The sequence below is a fragment of the Xiphophorus hellerii genome, chromosome 8 (genome assembly GCF_003331165.1).
Source record: "Xiphophorus hellerii strain 12219 chromosome 8, Xiphophorus_hellerii-4.1, whole genome shotgun sequence".
NCBI lineage: Eukaryota > Metazoa > Chordata > Actinopteri > Cyprinodontiformes > Poeciliidae > Xiphophorus > Xiphophorus hellerii.
In genome coordinates this window covers 9628792-9644709 of record NC_045679.1, presented here as the reverse complement: position 1 = coordinate 9644709, position 15918 = coordinate 9628792, and the positions used below count along the sequence as shown (strand labels likewise).

At 37.5% G+C, this 15918-nt stretch overlaps 1 protein-coding gene across 1 annotated transcript in view; it reads right to left on the bottom strand.

Annotated features, from left to right (window-relative positions):
* Positions 1 to 7516, bottom strand: part of lpar1 (lysophosphatidic acid receptor 1) — a 34933-nt gene extending 27417 nt beyond the window's left edge. The window contains exon 1 of the mRNA XM_032570078.1: positions 6868 to 7516. The gene's annotated coding sequence lies outside the window, so the exon portion shown is untranslated. The remainder of the gene's footprint in view (positions 1 to 6867) is intronic.
* Positions 7517 to 15918: the final 8402 nt, after the last annotated feature.

The following is a 15918-nucleotide window of genomic DNA, read 5'->3' as shown; positions in this document are numbered from 1 at the left end:
AACTGTGATTTTGGAGTCTGGGTCTGTCACAATACGTGACTGTGTGTAGGTAGGCAGTCAGCAAACATCTAATAAAAGCACAAGGATTCCTTTTCTTAGCTGAATATCTTTTACAGATGGATTTTTGTACCTGAAATACAAGAGAAGGGAAAAATATATGTTACCGTCTAGCTAATTTACTCATCTCAATGAAACACTCAAAGTATTGTTGCAACTGAAACATAGCAGAAAGAAAAATACATTACTAGCTGATACACATATCTTAATGCTACATTCAAGAAATTTTGGACACATGCGCTACATTTTATCAACCAAAGAACAAAAAAAAAAAACAACAACACATGCCTAAGTGTCTTCCAAACACAAATAGTTACAAAGACAAAAGTTGTCCATGGTACAAAGCTTATAACGTACAGTCTGTGTTAATGAGCTGTTTACTTCCCCTAACTGTCTAAATTCTTGTTGAAAAAGTTAAGAGAAATATATGAAAGATAATTTGTTGCTAAGAGTGCTCACACAGTAATGTTTCTGCAACTACAGTATAACAAAAGACACAAATGTCACACTCTGATCAAATTTCAATCTCCCCAAATTTTACCCATTCTCAGCATGAATTTAGTCATAAAATGTACCTACTATGAACTTAACGACCAGAATATTGATGCATCTTATTTCCACTATACTGTAATCTAACTTACAGTATTTGACAGAATGACATCATGAGGTCCACTGTAAAAAGTGTAAATTTACTTCATATGACAAAGACACAAAGTGACAATTTACAAGACTGTGGTTGTTATGTTGCAGTTCTAGCTTGTTAACCCGCATAATCATCCTACAAAACAAGGCCTGGTACCCGTGGAGAAACTATCAATGTGTCTTTGCACAGTCAGGAGCTTTCTTTGAGAACTACTGCAGCAGAACAATAACTCTCTAAAAAACAAGTTGTTTTCACAAACATGCTCAAGCATGAAGGGGCAGCAGGGCAGTCAGTATCTCACGGATGCACACTTCAACACATGGAAGACAAAACCCATCAACATTCCAAATTGTAGATGGTCAGCTTCCTGTGCCACAGCAACCGCGGGGAAATAAACTTTTTGGATGTCAGTTTTTTGTTTAAAGATTAAGGAATCTGACAAAATATGTCCTTATTTACAAAAATGTAACTGTTGATTAAATACTCAAGAATCCGTTTAAAAACACTGCCACAGCTTCCTAACTCAAAATTGCTGAAATGTAGAAGCAAAAAAAGAATAATAATACAATAATCTAATACATATTTGTGATTTTGCTGTACTGAAAGAGTTTCCTTTTGATATATTCTGGTTCCTCTTTTTGTCTTTCTCATGATTGACATCAGCTGCCTTTTGTAATTTGAACCCTTCACATAATATCAAAACATGTTGAAGATGTAGAAATTGGAATAAGAGAAGTTAATGGGTGGCTAGCAGAGAAATAATGGGTGATTTTGAGGTTTCTATATGTCAAACCACAAGAGCACAAGAACAAAAGAGCATTTGGTCCATTGCTTGCCAATATCACGCCATAGCAAGTGTGCTCTTAATGCAAATATAGATATTTTGTCTGCATGAAATGTACTGATTCACCATTTGCAATTTCTGTCATCAAGATGTGGATTTGTGTACACTTCGACCACTTTGCCTGGCTGCACTTGCAGTTGCAGCCAGGCAAAAAGCAGGAAATGGCTATAAACTGTAAGAGCAGACAAAATGTAAACAACAGCAAACAAAAGAATATAAACATTACACAAAGCAATCATTACCAAAGACAATAAAAACACATACAGTCAACCAAATAGACCAAGAAACAGTGGGCTAGCAGTCTGAACAACCAGGTTTGTCCATGAAAAGTTTCATAATGTTCCAGAAGGTCTTAAAGACCAGCTAAGGAAAGAATATAGAGTACAGTAGCAAGTTTCAAAGAGAGTTAAAAGCTAAAAATCAAAATGCAGACTGTTCCAGGAGGTTGTGTTTTCAGAGTGTTTACATGCTGCTGTACATGACATCACCATAATCTAAAATGGAAAGGACGGTCATTTGAATAAATGTCTTTTTTTAATAGAAGAAGTGGAAAAGGTGTGGCTTTCACAGAGAAAGAGAAGTTTCTAGTTTGACCTCGATTTAACCTTGGTTTATAATTTGTCAAACTTTTCTGAAATGGACAGCAGGGTGTATAACCCAGTAATCTAGCACACAGGAATCCCGTCATGAGTGGAGACGCTTGGGAGTTTTGACAGTCATTCTCGCCAAACCACATGACTTCACCTGTAGATGCAATTTGGAGAAAGCTTGTTGTGGTCTTCTGATACTAAGCTGAAGTTGTTCAACACCTACATCTGGGTAATGAGCAGTAGAGTAGAGAACTCTGTCAGCAGCATGAAGATAAATGAATGAATTCAGTATAGAATTTATCATATCAGTAGTGTACGCATTTCATTGTAGATGGAAAACGCCTGCTGTAATCTATTAAAACTAAGCTGAAGTTGTTCAACAATATCAGTATCTGGCAATTTTGCAGTACTGTAAATGTAAGTATTCTAATGAGAATATGCATGTAAAAGTGAAACTATTTGGACAGAAGCATTTTCCCTGAGTCATCCCTCTGCTCTTGAGGGAAATCTAATTTTGCAACACTTGCTCACAAAACGCACTCTTACCTGCACGAGTGCTGAAGTAATCTGGACCTCTGGCTTAAGAATGGGTGGAATGCAAGTTTTTAGACAAGGGGGAGGAAAGATCAAGCTCTTCAGCAATCACAACGCAGATGTTTCAAGGACCCTTTTGCTTGACGAATGTCAGGGCTCATGTAGGGAAACATAAAGCAGTTGTCTGCAGGGGAGATACCACATCTTAGCAACAGGAGTTTTGTTTAGCTTCGGTAAGAAGGTCAAAAGTCAGAAGCATCAACTTCACTCTTCGAATTTTGTTTTCCTTTTAAAGCCTCGTGCAAGTTGCAGAATACCTCCCAGATGAGCAAGCATTTGTAATCCTTTCAGGTCTTCCGGTGAGTATGTTAAGGACTCTCTGCCTGTATTGCTCAATAGCAAATCAGAAAACCAATGAGCTGCTGCGTAGTATCCTGACCCTATGTGCATTTAATGTTTTTTTCTCACATGTGGAATATAAGACACCTAACTGTTTACAAGGTTGTTAAAATTAACTTAAATTAAAAATATATATATATATATATAACATTACCAAGACATGCCCTGTGAAATAAATATGCCTTATCAACTCTACCTCTCACTTACTCCATGTTCTATTTTTATGAACCTCCACAATGGCTGAGATGGTAGTAAAGGGCTAATGCACCAGTAATTAAGACTCGTTACTTTTTTGTCGTATACTAACCACAAACTTCAATTTATGTAACTGTTATTTTATGAGAGATACAATAAAAAAGGAAAACTAACTCTGAAAATAAAGGAAATGGATTGAGGTATTTTTTTTTCCCACAAATAAAAATGTAAAAGGCATGACATAAATTTTAACTAAAAATATATGGGAAACAATCCCTACATGTCCAAATGGAAAAAAAAAAGAAAAAATCCTAACAAACATGCATTATTTATTTTCACTTCGAAAGTACTTTGTACTGGCCAATTACAGAAAAATTCAGTAAAATATGCTGTAATTTGTGCCTGTACATTCAGAAAGGTAATGTAAATATCTGTTTAGTAACAGAACTTGTCATCAATTTGCCAGTAGCATTAATTACATCTTAGGAATATTCCAATAGGTCAAAACTGTCAAAAAGGTGAAATGCTTTTTAATGTTGAAAAAACTGAAGAAATGATTTCAGAGTGACATATCCTACCTCAAACTACAAGTATTTTAACTCAAAATGTCCTTACAGCTCACTCGCTTTAACTTCAAAACCAATGCGAACAAATGTGGATAATTTGAGAAATAAATCATGTAACCTCTAATTAAACCAGCTTGAAAGTGACTGACCTACTTTATCTGCCAAAGTGCAAATGACCCTCACAGACGCCTGTGGCATCAAAGACCCCCTGCGGTCTTTGGCAGTGGGTGGCGGAAAACAGTGTCCTCTCGTTCTCTTGTGAACAAACTAATAAACACACTCAGCTATTTGAACAAGTACTGCTTGAGGTCATGAAGAGATAACACTCATTAGGTTACATCAAAAATAATGACTATAGTAGACAGCAAGCTTAAGCTGACAATACTGGGAATTCACTACGCTATGAAATTTGTTCAACGCTAACACTTATAGCTGAAACAGAGCATACATATATTTTTATGATGTTGTCATTTTCATCCTAATTTAACCTACAGAAAGCAACATGTGGGATAAACCACACCATTTGTTTGTTTTTTTTTGTGAGCCAAGAGATTAATTTGTTGAAAAATTAAGAAGCTGGCAACTGAGAGATCAGAAGTTACTGATGCTACTGGAAACTAACTCTTCACAATGAGGAAAACATATTTCTGTTGCATCAATGTTGAGACTCCTCAGGTTTCCAGCAAGACAATATGGCAATTGGTTGTTTTTGGAATGCATGACCAGGCAAATTCTTAACCAAAGGTGAGACATGGTTGTAATTCACATCACAGCTTGAAATATCAAACAATGGGATATCGCACACAAACACATTTCTTGCATCCCTCTATGTGGACTTACTGGGTTTTGCAGATGCTCCCATAGCTTTATTAATTCTGACATTTAGTCATGGATAGTTCTGCAAACATCTGTGCATTCCATGCGTGCCAATTTAAAATGATATACGACAACCCCACAACAGCAAGACAAACTCCTGCTGGGAAAACAATTGCCTGCAGATCTTTTTTCTACAGAACTGTTTTTCTTCATCTAGCCTTTGATTTTTTTTGTGTTACACAAAAATGTTCAGTCTCTTTTGTGGAAAATGCACATTTATATTTACCCAAATTCCCATAGTTTCAAAACCGTTTCTTTTTTTCCTCACCAATATGCAATCAAACTTCACCATCAAGCATAAATATCTAGCGTGTTTTATGCTACTGATGTTATGACAGAGGTTGATTTGGTTTACTGATCACATCTAAACCCTCTACTGGCTTCTCAGTAGCCATGCTTTTTTTTTTTTTACCTTCTTCCACTCTAATGTAAGAAGATCAATGATATTCAGTCAACAGTGTCTTTATTGGGTTTGTTCAGTGGCTTCATAGAAAAAAATACCCAATCTGTCAGACACGTGAATCCAACTTGGTGCATCTAGACATAGTACAGATGATTTGCTGAAGTAAGAAAAAAGGAAAAAGAAAAGAAAAAAAGAGCATCAGAATTGTGAAAAAAAGGGGAATAAATTTACTTTGAACATGTGTTGGCTGTTGGTGATCTGAGAATTTATTACTTATTTACTAGGGACTTTCCACACGCAACCATCGCTCGGTTTTACAGAATGGTCCAAAAATGGTAAATTTAACAGTTGTGTTAACTAAAATACCTCATTAAAATAAGAGATCAAAGAGAATTGGGGAGATTGGTTTAAAAAAAGGTTTCAAATAACCGCTTGTCACAACCGAGATACGCAGACCACCACCTCAGAATGCACTACATGTCGTACTTGGAAGCAGATGACCGACAGCAGCCGGAGGCCACACTGAGTGCCACTCCTGACAGCTAAGAACAGGAAACTAAGGCTACAGTGGAACAGTCTAATCAGAACAGAAAAACATTTAATTAAAAAAAAAGTACATTTAAATTGTATTCCACCTTGCGTTGCATCAGTGGTAGAGGATGTGGTGATGTAATAGATATTTTGTTGGCACTCTGAGCCTCTTGGTACCAACAAAGCATTGTTCAAACACCACAGCCTGCATGATTGTTGTTGCTCTCCATAATATATCCATCACCTTTATTGAGGCATATCTGAAGGGAAAACGGGATCCAACATGGCATTTTTTTCTCTTTACTAAATAAAGGTTTTCATTGCTACAAATATTAAAGAATCCCGTACGTGAAATAGAAAGAAGCTCTAGTTATCTCTATCCTTATTCCACCCTGGCCAGCTTTCCTTTCTGGTTCATACATCTTGAGTTCCTTATCTTGACTTCAAAGAAATGTCAGTCAGTTTTAGCTGTGCTGCAATTCCAGCTGACTGTAATGAAAAACAGTTCATAAAATGGCCAAATTTCACAGCTCGGTTGGGGTTTTCTAACTCCCACAAACAGTTGACAGTATTAAAGGGGGTCCCAGCACCACAAGAAAGAGTTTAGAGATGTTTCTGGCATGGCCATTGTGTTTCTGTGATTTTTCAGCCCACCACTAAGGGTTTCCTCTTGGCTAACTAATGCTGAATGTTGGAGAAAAAAAACAACATATTTTTACAACTCCGGGATGGCTCGTGCATTTAGCAGAGGAGGAATCTGGGAAAATATGTTTAGAACAAATTCCTTTCTGCACAAAAAACAGACAGATGTCAATTTTTTTTTTAAAGTCCCAGAGCTCGTTTTTCTTTTCCTCCCTCCGCTTACTCCCTCATTCAAGTGCTGTTCTACTCCCAGAGGTTTGAGGAAGAGCCATGTTCTGGCGCAACAAGTCCTCAGAAAAGTGCCTCACTGGCCATGCCACACCATATCCCATGCTAAAATAACGGTTCGCCCATCAAGTACCTGCCGGTGGCATTAAAACCCTTATCTGAACCGCACACTGCCTCGCTGCGTCTACGTGGCAGGTATGCTTTGATTATCTACAGATGCCTACATTATTCATGCGGGCTTTGCGAAAGAAGATTAAATATTTTCAAATGCAGAAAAAAAAAACCCCAAAAAACTGTTTTCCGCACTTTATGTAAATTCATCAGAAGTGAAGATATTGAAATTAAACATTAATGCTTACAGTTTAATGATGTCCAGCGGGGGTTTTTTTAAAGGACGTTTAGGGATCCTGGATGTCCAAGTCAAGTTCGATTCGAAAGCCCACTCTGCATGCGCAACTCCTCTGTCAAAGCCGCCGCAAATAGGACTCCAAATCCAATAAAGAGACAGGTAAACCTTTCATTTTACGTCCAAATACCAACACAGTCCCCACACTAACGCGTCCTATCGGTGCTTTAGAGTTGTTAGTATTTGTGTTACTTTTCTTGATTCCTGCGCTGGTTTAGGATTTTCCCCAAATGTAGTCAACTTGATGCTCTCCGCTCCGGCTCCGTGCCTTTCTGCGCTGGCGCGTCTCTCTCCTTTCCTCACTGAAACGACTGCCACACACCCCTACACACGACACACACGCACTGATACACAGAGCACGAGAAGGGTGTGCAAGTGACGTCACATACACGCACTTGCACAGGGTAATTAAAGATGCCACAGCTGAGGATCGTTGGGCACCTTTGTTTTATGTAATCAGTTTAATGAGTAAAACATCTCTTTTCGTTTGCCTTTTTCAGGTCAACAAAAGAGAGTTTGTTGTAAATCTCTTCCAAGTTAACACAAGTGAAGACATAAGCAACAAGTGCATAGATGTTGTCAATGACGCAAAAGTCCGGCTACCAAGAGAATATCTGAGAGTCGTTCTCTTCTCCCTGCCTAATTGGAAACACATTTTGTCAGCAGTTTGTAAAGAAAAAAAAAAGACAGGGAGAGGGCTAAGAGGGGTGGAGCGAGAAAGAGATGAAAAGCAACCATGAGATTTACACAGGGAGATTTAAAGACATAAACTGACAAATGAACCTTTTTTATTATTGTTGTTTTATAAAGTGTCCTTCAGCCTGGACTTGGTGCTGCTGTCTCTGAAGGTAAAACTTTCACATGTGGAGATCTCAGAGAGCGTTTGGCAAGAACTGCCATGTCTGCACAATTCATACCATCTGTGAACACTTAGTGAGGTGTTAGGACTAAACCAACCAACAATTTTTGCATGAGTATTATGAGTATCAGAGGCAATTTTACATATAGATGACCAAACATCTTCCACTGCGGCAAATATTTAGTATGAGGTGTTGATTTGTTGCATTTTTTTTCTTGACAACAAGGCAATCTGCAGTCAAACCTTGTGAGAAGCTCTCTGTATTGGAAGACTTTGCATTTGAATCGCTTTCATAATATTTACATTTTCTACAGTTTCAGGCAACAAGACTGCACCTTAACAGAGATATGGGAAACATGTATTTGCTATTTAATATTAGATGAGAGAATGCCTCTTATTTATTTATTTTTTTAACTCTACCTACAAACACGGCTACTGTCTATATACTGGTGCATAACTTTGTCATTGCTTCTCACACTGAAGGTCATTGCTGATGTCTTTCCTTCATAGCATTGTTAGCACACACCTAGTCACATCTTCTGATGGTAGGTAATTAAAGTGGATTTATTTAACAGCATCTGGCTGCTTCTTTCCATCTTAAGTTTGTTGTAATAAGTAAGGGGGGACTTTGTTTGTCTCAGGACTATATTGAATAACATAGTATTTATCTTCTGAATGAGGTATAAAAGTACAGAGATCACTTCATCTGTTAGAATTTAAATCTCTGAACTCGGCCCAAAAACCAGTGTGACTTCAGTTTGTGGCCTTCACCTTCTCTTGTATTCCTTTGTGGTTTGGCTCAAAACCTATAGAAGTTTGCATAGTGAAAATGGCAAAATGCAGTTTATGAAAAGACACAACATCACAATGCATTTCGCAAAATGTGAATGCCAAAAATTGGATGGCATACTCTGCAAAGTCACTTGAAGTGTAGTGAAGAGCAGCCAAGGTTTGCAGAGGAATGAAAGCAACCACAAAGAAGTCAGTGATGATGGGGCTTTCAGGAGGGGAGGCGGTGGGGGGATTTGTTTGCTTTGAGTGATTTGTAGAAATACTTCCATAACCACTGTGCTGCATTTGGGCTTGTGTTGTTACAGAAGCCCCACTATTTCACATGAGTCTAACAGACCAAATTTAAACCATGGTGTCCCACAATGAAAGGCAAACATCTATGTGTTGGCCACAGAATAATCCCACCTACTGTGCTAGTTGAAGCCCATGCTCACACTGCTGCAGGCCTATGTATGCTAAGCTGTGCTCCTGTACAAATGTTACTTTTTTTTCCTGAAATTATTATGACCCAGCTACATCCCAGAAATACTGTGAAGCAGAACTTGACAATTAATGTCTTATTTTAAATGAGGAATGTGGAGTTTGCGTATGTATGGTAAATGTGTTCTGCAAATTTTATAGAAAATCTTTGTGAACAAAATTGAAACCTTAGTACATCGACATTTATAACATTTAAAATTTGGTTCCTGAAAGGTACAAATAAAAAAAGGAAACATTAGACTACACAAATTACACATTCTATAGTTTGTACCCATTATAAATATGAAAATTGTCTTGAAATCAAATTATTGTTTTTTGCTGAATCCTAATCTCACACAGGAAGCTTGAAATTCATGCTGCAGTGTTTGCTTAGTATGAGGGAATTTCTCAAAGTTAATCACCTGATGAAATACATTGATTACTGTCACCAACTGATTGGGGTGGGGATTTCTAGAAAATCTCTCACTCAATTCAGTTGGCTGGGTTTCCTAATACAAAATTCTTTTTTTACCTGTCAACATGATAAACTAAAGTTGACAAGAAAATCATTTTTTACATTGGGGTTTTGGTAGTTCTTATCAGTAAAATCATCATTTGAAATCTTATATTTACTTTGGCCATCTTTGATATTCAACACACACAAACACAGCCATCAACAAATACCACTGGGTTTAGCTTAATCTCTGAGATTAGATGGCCCAAGGGCTTAAGGAGGGAAAACCATTTCTCTGGTGACCAGAAAACAACCTGAATCTTCAAATTCATAAAACAAAATAATTCACCACAGACTTCAGAAAGAAGAGACAAGACCACAACCCTTCCTTGAAACCGGAGAGCATTTGGAAAGTCGCATAACCTCAGATTCCCGAGCACCCTCAACTCGGCCAGACTTTACTGGTCCCACAACAACAACGCCTTTGTTAAGGTCCAGCAAGTGATACATTTTCTGCGTGTCCTGAGGAAAAACAATCTGAACAAGAAACTGCTGCTGGCCTTCTGTCATGCCTGTGCTGGGAGTGAACTAACATACCGTTTTGGTTTCTGGAACATAAGCTCTACAGCTGAAGACAGGAAGGCTTACATTACTTCCTTCCACCATTTTGAGATCTTTAAATTAGCCACTCCCACAACGACTGCTAGTCTAGACCTAAAAGACGCCATGCTGTGTAAAATTTGATGGACACTGAGTTTTGTGTGAGGACAGTTTCAGTAATGAAGAGCATTTACATTAGATTGTGGTTAAAATAGTTATCGAGGAAGCCGGGCATTCTTCTGCAGACACATGGATCAGTAGCCCCAACTACATGTATTGTTTCTAAGGCGGCACACCCACTGACATTTGCAGCATCTGGTAACATTTATAGAGGTGTTGGTAGTAAATAAAACCACCATAATTTCAAGAATCTAAGAGAACAGTTATACGCCTCAAAGAACGAGATTTATTTACTTGAAGAAAATGATCCTTACGCCAATAAAAGGAAACTGTACAGTTTTTATTCAAGGCCAATAATACATACACCGTAGTTTGTTTGAGATCATTTGTCTGTGATAGTTTTCTATGAAAAAAATCAAGTAGATTCCAGATCCTTATTTGATTCGGTTTGACTTGCTGATATAAATCTCAACATGGAAAAAAAAAAAGTCCCCACATAGCCTCTTTTACTCCACTAGGAGCTCTAGTGGAAGTCAATTGAGATGATGTTATTGAACGACACTATGCTATTTGTTACTCAAAACCACTAACTGCACTTTGTGACATACTGCTAATACTGTAGACCAAAATAGCTAAAACATGTTTTTTATTGAGAAGATACAGTTTTCATCTTTAGCTCCCTATTGTATGTAGCTCTTAATAAATAGGAAGGGCCATTGGGCATTAACCCTCAGTTTGAGCAGATGGTGGAAAAACAAGCCATTATGTGTGGTTCACTAAATCACTTAGTAAACACTAGGCCAGGAATAAAGACTGTTGGAAATGTAGTCCTGTTGCCTCAGCACTGCAGGAACTTAGCTGTTTCTTCTCCTTGCCTGTTTTTTTGTTCCTGCTTTTGAGATTGACTGGAGCTCAGCTGCTTTTTTTTTTTTTACTGAGTTATGTCTTGTTGCATCATTTTGTATTACGAAATGCTACTTTTGTGTATGGACATTTATTTAACTATATATTTTTGGGATTTCCAGCTTTCACTTTGTACTAGTCGTGCAAATTTTCAGTCAAAAACCTCTTTTTAAACAATTTTCCAGTCTAGTGTAGTAGTGCAGGTGCTTTTAAGGAAATGTTTGTTTAGCTTTTCAATCTGTACTTTGGAACCATATCTTGAATAATCTACTGGCTTTAAAAGGCCCAAGACAAATAAACAATACACAGCTGGAACACCTTCAAAAATTAACCTTACACATGCAAACAAAGGTTTTAAAATGTCCCTAAACAAAACAAAATCTAGTGCAACCAGTTGATTTCATAATTAAGCCTGAAAATCTCAAGTTTATTTCATCACCCAAACATAGAGAGGATGACACAATGGCAAAACTTTTAATTTAGCAACAGGGAAGCTCATCAAAGTTAACAGGAAGAGGGATGGATCTAAATATGGGACAATTCTGGAAGAAAAGCTAAAAATAACTTGGGACCAGTTCAAGAGAACAGACAATATTTACAGACTTACTTTTAACACAGCAAAACATTGTTTCAAAAGCATTAACCTAGCTGGGCTAAATATTAAGTCACGCCACAGTTTTCAGATTTTTCTTCTGTCAAAGGAATTGTTTTTTGCCTCACAAGTGTGCACTCCTTTGCATTGGCTTATTACATAAAGTCCCAGTATAGTAAAATAAAGAGGAGTTTGTGATTATTAATATATTTTTTTAGCTCCCTGCGTGTTGCTCACACAAACATAATGTCTTAAGAAGGTACTCATTCTCTGTCTTGCTCTCTCCTTGTGACATTTAGCTACACACATAAGCAGTTGACATTTTCAGTGTGTTTATATTAGATAAAGGTCTCTGCCTTGGATTTAGCTACAGTTCTGATCATCATAACCCCACTGCAGTTTTCAGAGATAAGTAAGGTCGTAATTGTGTGCTTTAAAAGGCAGGTATCAATTAACATGACACATTGACACCGTATTGACCATGAGATAACTCTAAGGAAAAGCATACAGAGTTTAAATTTAGTCTAGACCAGCAAGAGATGAAAAAAGAGACAGAGGCTCAGAGGTTTGGAAAGAGAGTTGAGTTTCTGTCTCAAAGAGCAGAGGGGGTTAGTTTGGGTGAAATGGAGGGAGAAAAAAGGAGGGGTGTGGGGGTACATAAACAACTCAGGAGCAGTGGGGTGAATGACATCACAATGTAAACAAAACTCTGCGCCAGAACTGAAAAAAAACTGTGAATTTGAGCTATCATGTATGTGTTTGGTTATGGAAAGTGGTGGGTAATAAGTCCAGAAGAACAAAGAGCCAATGTCATCATCATTATGTCTAATGTGGTTTATGACCTCATGCTTGATTCCAAATGAAGGTTTATTGAGCAACACACGTATCGGGAGTCGTTTATTGTTCTTCATATTTTTTGTTCTAAGCAACAGATTAAATAATTTCCAGTTCTTGATGGAGAGGACTTGTGGGTAGAAGCTCTGCTCTCAAAGGACTTGGAAACAATGCAAATATGACATTAATAATTTCCTTCTGCCATAGCTGATTTTGTTGTGCCATGATTAATGTGTTGGATTAATTTTTCCATCTTTCTGTGTTTGCCTTATTCACTATTTTATTTTATTTTTCTTCAAGATTTAGGTGGCAGCTCCAATGGCCATCAGTGGACCTACTTCTCATGTTGTATGGAAAATTTAGATGAAGCAGTATGTTGGTGTTGTAACGGTTTTCCTTTATTGTTATTTTCATCTCCATTGTGTCACTGTGAAAGAAAAAAAGGCCAGCTAAAGCTGATGTGGAATGGAATCTATAAACCACAAAATGGATAAAAATTTACATGAAAGTGTTAGAAGAATTTCCAACAAGTGCTAGCTGTGCTTTAAAATATGTTCTGTCTTTCTATACTAAACTGAGTGCTAATATTCTCTGTTTTCCATCTTATAGATTTTACTACTGGCTCAAAGCTCATCTTTCTCTTTATACTTTATATTTTCTTTTACATGAGCACATTATATTCCGAAAAAATAAAATAAATGGGAGAGTCTTTATCAGTTTTGTGCCATTTTGCATTATTGTTTGGAAGATTCAGGATCTCCACTTGCATAAATGTCATTGTATAATACTATAAATGTCACATCATATGTTAAATGTTTTAAAGTGATTTTGCAGACATTTTTCATCACTAAAACTGCTTATTATAACTTTATTATTTATTCTGACAGCAGAAAAATGACCAGCTTTATAACATGATAGATTTTATTTTGACTTTCTTCAATCCAAAAACATAAAGGTGCATATATGTGCATCTTATTCATTATTTGCATTCACAGTGAAGAACGCAAGCCCTTAACCATGTGTGAATATACACTGCTGCACACACCCCAACACACACCCAGGCTGCTGGCATGGCAGCTGTTTGTTATTGAGTCAGTAAGGTCAGTGGGGTCTGGTGTTTGTGGCTCAAACTTTCATTGTGGCTTCGGGGTCACTTCACTTTAGTGTGTGTGCAATGTTCACACACGCTTATCCATTTCCTTTTTAGATATTTCAGAATAGAGCATTCCCAGCCTGTGCCTGAATTAAAACAGTGAGCTAGACTTCAATTCAAATATTTTATTTATCCTAATAGATTTTACATATGAAGCATAAAACAAGAAACTGTATTCATGCTATCAAAATATAACATGATTACGTATTTTGACAACATGAAAATATATAATTATTGGTGTAATGTAGAGGCATCACAGCACAGGCATATTGCTATAGAGATACTGACAAATCAGGACAGAAAAAACTGCAGGTTTGTTTGTTTTTGTGACTGTTTTTCCTTGCGATCATTTCCACAGGCCATCCACAAACAAACAAACTTGACATTCCTCCCATCCATCTTTTCTGATGACATAATAAACTTTCCCCTTGTTGAATCAAACAATACTTCGCTACAAAACACCAAACATAGCAACAAAACCTGCAGAATTCATCAATGCTGTGTTGTAGCAGCTGTATTTTGTTGCACAGCCGTATCTGAAGTAATGCTTCAACAATTTGCCTAGTTACCACTTTGTTCAATAACGTCATCAGAGCAAGATGCTAATCATGCCAATGGGAGTGAGTTTTTTTTCCTGTCTTTCTCTTATTGTCAGCCAAAGGTTCTAACATAGCCCCCACTAGAGCAGTGTGGCATGGAAAAGCCATTACAGCTGATAGAAAGACCTTTTATTTGGAGAGCTGAGCTCAGGTTCACATCAGGAATCAATTACCTACAACTGCCGTCTTCAGAGAGCAGATGCAGACCCCTCCCCTGCCCCACGTCTACCTTCTTCTGCATCCCTCCCCCACCTTTTCTCTGTCTCTCAGCAGTGTTCCTTCTTTTCCTTCCTGTCTTCTTCCCTGTCTGTTGCCTTCTGTCCTGCTGGCTCTACTTTTGTTTTTTAAGCAAACCCTCCTTTTTCCTTCCTGTCTCTCCCTAAAATGTGCTTTCACTCTTTTCTACCCCACCCTATCCTGCTAGCTCACCTTACACTATGTGTTTCCCTTAATTTTTCTGTAACTTTTAAAAAAAATGGAAGTAATTCCAGACTTTTCCAATTTTCTCCTGTTCCACCAAACTGGACATCTTTTACACTGCTTAAGATTTCTATGTTATCACATCTAATTAGTGGTTTTTGCATGAATGTTGCTCTGAGTGAACATCTCTTTCTGGACCCGATATGCAACTGATTTCTTACTTTTTTTTTACTAAAAGTTTCCTTTTTCCCAAGCTTCAGTTGTAAAAAATAATAATTATTGATGGTATTTCTAACTTTTCTCTGTGTGACAGTGCTAAATGACTAAATTAGGTAATGTTAATCTCTAATGCTAATTTCTAACTACTGTGAACTGCAGAAACTAAGCTTGTCCTTCACACTGAGCTTCCACCTGCACTCCCAATAGGAGATAAAGTGTTCTTTCTGCTGAACACTTGGTCTAATGCAACTCAGCTGATTGTTTTAGTTTAGTACAAACTTTCACACAACATTCTTCACATCTCTTATGAAGGTCAGCATGCTTTGTCAGCACATGGGATTGGCCACTTCTTGGAAATATTGTGCAAGCTCTTCCCGTCTGTTGATAATGTCTTTCTGTGAGGACATGTGGAGTCACAGAGTCTAAAAAAATGATTGGATGAGCCTTTTCAAGTGTCATCTTAGTGATGTCCAACTAGCACATTTTGGAGAACCCAAAAAACATCAGTTTGGGTCATAAATTCTTCTAAGAGTGAGTGACACTTTTAGAAGGGAAATCCCCCCAAAATAGAAGGTTATAAAATATTTTTTAAAAACCAAAAAAGGACTTAACAGAATATTTTATGCAATGCAAAGCTATTGTGCCAAACAACTGAGGAGAAGTCTGCTCTGTGGGAAAAGACAAAGGACACAATTATGCTTCTATTTCTTGTGAAAATTCCAAACACACAGGCTTTTAGCAGCATCACTAGTGATTGACACACGACTGGAAGGCCTTGTGGCCCAGACTTCACCTGCCTGGGAACGAAAATTAGCCCCTAACTTAGCCAAAACAGGGTTTTAGCAATAAAATCAAAGGGTTTACATGTGGTCACTGTTTCAGTAAAACCGGATAGACTGCACACTGAGACACATGGAGCAGTTCTGTGGCAATCTGTGGCAAAAAGCCTTGTGGTTTGGTAGCATGTGAGCAACGAGCGTACCACTCTGTGGTATAGTTG